At 34.4% G+C, this 3928-nt stretch overlaps 1 protein-coding gene across 1 annotated transcript in view; it reads left to right on the top strand.

Annotated features, from left to right (window-relative positions):
* The first annotated feature begins 3028 nt into the window (after positions 1-3028).
* The window catches only part of LOC117175572 (serine/threonine-protein kinase ULK3), an 81685-nt gene continuing 80785 nt past the window's right edge, over positions 3029-3928 (top strand). The window contains exon 1 of the mRNA XM_033365281.1: positions 3029-3184. The gene's annotated coding sequence lies outside the window, so the exon portion shown is untranslated. The remainder of the gene's footprint in view (positions 3185-3928) is intronic.

Raw genomic sequence — 3928 nt, 5'->3', positions numbered from 1 at the left:
CAGAAGAGACGCTAGTAGACACATGGGAAAGAAATCGGTTAAGATGGTTTGGACATGTTGAGAGAATGCCAAATGAACGACTAACGAAACAAGTGTATCAAGATAAAGTAAATGGGAAGTTACTGAATCGATAAAAAAAATGATTGGATAATGTCCTTAAGTTACGACAAAATTCAATAAGGAAAAAAGTGTTTTTTTTTCCTTCGAGGCGCGTTTTTTTAAATTTCTACAATTATTTAAAATCATGGTGATAACGATTTTATAATATCAAACTCTACAGACAGACTCTCTATTTTAAATCACCTGTTTGTTGCAAAGTGCATAGGAATTTATCAAGTTTTTTTAGCCAATATGTCATTTTTGGAAAAATGATTTTTGTCATTTTCGACAGATTAGAATATTTTAAGTTATTACTTTGCCTTCTAAGATTAATTTTAAATCTTAAAACAAAACCAATTTGTTTAAACAAAGTACTACCTATAAATATTCCGCAATGTCCTCAAATCTGTCTAAAATTTGGTGGAATAAAATGTTTCTCATTGTTTACACAACTCATAAAGTTTAAAAAATACATTAATTTCGCAACTTTTGTACCTGAAAATATGTTTTGGAATGAATAAAAATTTTTTTAATAACTTAGAAAATTGAAATGATTTATGAAAAACAATTCCTAATTTTTCTAAACGAAAAATTCAAAAAGTATATTTTTAAACAATAAAATATATTTTAATTTGTTTTAAAAATTTCCTTAAGCACCGAAAACTGTGGGCATTAGCAGCGAATGAGGAAAAAAGCGGGTTATCCTTGATTATGCGTTTCTAAATGCAATATTTGCTTCATCTAGATAAAAAATATAAAGGCTTGTAACTAATATTTGTAAACTTTCAATTTCAAAACGTAGAAGAAGCAATATCGCATTTTAAATACAGAATAAAGGGTGCGCCGCTTTCTTTCACATTATGCACCGTTTAGTTTCAGTTAACGAGAATTATATTGAGTTTTTAACGATATTTTAATTTCACAAGAAAATTAAATATTTAAAAATGTGCAACTGCTAATTATTATTTTTCGAAAAACAAAACTCAAATTCAATTGTTTGTTTAATCGATCATAGAACTTGAGAAAAATTTTTTAATATCAATCTTTTAATCTAATTTACACAGAAAATCGAACTGGTTAATCCATCAATATTATAGAATTATAGATCAAAGGATTTATCTCAGGTGAAGGGATTTTAGTCTTGCGCCAACTTTGAATCACAGTGAAACTCTTTTATAGCGCCGATTTTAGGGCTGACGGTGAGTGTAAGCCAACTCATTGTAGCCCGCTCCGCTTTTGTTTGTTCACGCTTGACTACTCGCTTGAGTGACAACCGCATACCCCGCGGCCCCCGCGCAGTTCCTGTTATACCTACCTACGGCGCGGCGTCAATTCTCGGAATGGCTATAAAAGGGAGGGCTATTAAAGTGTTTTGCTGTATATGAAAAAAGTTTTACTATTAAAAACCTATTTTTGAAAACAGTCAAACCTGGATTCCGTGATCCTCCATTTCTTGTTTCCGAGAATTGACGCCGCGCGGTGGGGATTGGTGAGAGGAACTGCGGGAGGATTTGCGGTGCTCACTCAAGCGTCACAGAATAAAGAGAGAAACAAGAAAGAGAAAAAAAACAGGAGAGATACAAAATAGTTCCGAGACTTTGGATTTAATGCCACGTTCAGTCCCGAAATTCACATTAAATCCAGGTTTGACTGTATTATAAGGTGCTAAAGCTGACACACATCTGTTATTAATGGTGAATCTTTTTCATTTTTATTTTGCATACAATTATTTACGATAAACTATATTACTTTTGAATCTTAAATAAAAACTTATAACATTGTATGAGACATTTTAAAATTAAGGAACGTTTCATTAAACGAATACATTTTTTTCGAAATTTGTACCAATATAGAGCTTTAACTATGAGGAAACAAAGTTATTTCAAAGTTATTATCAAATATCAAGTAATAATAAGTAATTACAGTGAAACTCTTTTATAGTGTCGATTTTGGGGCTGACGAGGGGCAGGAAATAACTCACTATAGTCTACTCAGCTTTTGTTTGTTCACGCTTGAGTGCTCGCCTGAGTGACAACCGAAGACCTCGCGGCCCCCGCTCAGCTCCGGTTATACCCACCTGCGGCGCTGCTTCAATTCTCAGAAGGGCTATAGAAGGGAGGGCTAATGAAGAGTTTCACTGTATTAGTTTTTTTCATTTTTAACATTGTTATAATATGTTTTTTTGTGTGCTGTATGCAAAACAGTTGCAAAAGCTGTGCAGAAGTACCCTGTGTATATTAGAAAATTCTTGTCTCTAGCTTGGATTATGTATTGACGTATTATTAATATTATTAATGTGGTGAAAATTGAAATATTATATTAAGTCGTTCTGAATGAGAAAATGATTGATCATTACTTAAAACTGAAATGGTCATTTTAGTCCTGGCCTTCGGTCAGCCACCTACAATCGAATTCTACATTCATTATAGGGATAATAAGAGTTAATTAACCCTTAGAGATATCGAGTTGGAATTGCTGATACAAATTCAGTATCGACATCTCATTTTTATATTCTAAAATCGGGAGCATTGAACAAATCTAACCAGATTGCAACCCCATGATCTCTGAAACATCTCAATGTACAAAATTTCGGAAAATTTTTTTGTAACTTCAAAATGATTTATTGTAGTTAAACATTTTTGGCAAGTGATACTTTAATTGTACTTTAAATTGCAAAAGAGCGTGATATTTCATATTTTCCAAATTTTCAACAAATTTTATATACACATTAAAAGAAAAACACATAATCAAAACAAAATCAAAACAAAAAATATCCACATAAATTGACATTCAATTTAACTAATTGTAAAGCAAGAATTTTAAATTGAAGATGACAATTGGCTACCCTGTGATTTCAACCAGGCCGACTAATCAAATGAAGTGCCTTCTTCCGTGAGAATAACGTGTGATAAAACACAACGCCGTCACGGTTCCAAATAAAACTTAACCTCGCAGATACTCGCTTCGAAACAGCTGATGGGTACAAAGGAATAAAACATTGTATTTTGGAGTGAAGCTATTTACAAAATCGGTTAATACCTCAAGATGACAACAAGTGTCCTGGGATTTTTTAACCATGAATCAGGTAACAAAGCTTGCTATTGACACAATAAAAGCTCAAACTCATTTTGTATTGATCGAAAGAAGTAAATAAAGTTTTAATTTTTCGATACTGCAGTCGCTTAAGAATTAATTAAGTTCAAAAAGCAACACAAAGTGCGTCGTTTAATAATAAAGGAATTAAGCAATGTTTTTATTCGAATCGATTGTGGCGCGAGTCATGCAATCGCGTTTGTGATATTTGGCCGACAGATCGAAGCACCTCACCGTCCAGATATTCTTTGCTCCAAAGCAGACTGTACTGTAAGTGTAGACACCTGCAGGCTGCACGTGTGTGCTTAAAAAATGTTCGCGTCCGTCCGTAAAGAAAAAAAAATTTCTCCCGTCCGCCTGTACCGTAGGTGTAGACTTAAAATGTCAACACAATATGGTCATATCGTTGCAAAAAAATGTTGTATTAGGGTTTCGTAGCCCCGGGCAGAAACTCGGTTTCAGCTGGAAAATTGTATTCAGAAATAGTTTCAGTCGGGTGTCCGTCCGTCCATCCGTTGTACTTTTCTCCAAGAAAGGACCTATGGGGGGAAGGGACGGAAGTTGGAGGAAATGAGGCAGGGAAAGTAGAAGAAATTATTGGAGGGGTTAATGAGGCTAGGGGAAGCGGGATATGGAGAAATGAAGGGAGTGGAAGCAGGTGAAGCGAGGGGACTGGAGTTGATGTTGTGGGTGGGTAGTGAGGGGAAATGGGGGAGGAAGGGGAACTAGGGAAAAT

This window comes from Belonocnema kinseyi, chromosome 1 (genome assembly GCF_010883055.1).
Source record: "Belonocnema kinseyi isolate 2016_QV_RU_SX_M_011 chromosome 1, B_treatae_v1, whole genome shotgun sequence".
Taxonomy (NCBI): Eukaryota; Metazoa; Arthropoda; class Insecta; order Hymenoptera; family Cynipidae; genus Belonocnema; species Belonocnema kinseyi.
The sequence above is the reverse complement of the archived record's forward strand: the minus strand, read 5'-3'. Positions and strand labels throughout refer to the sequence as shown.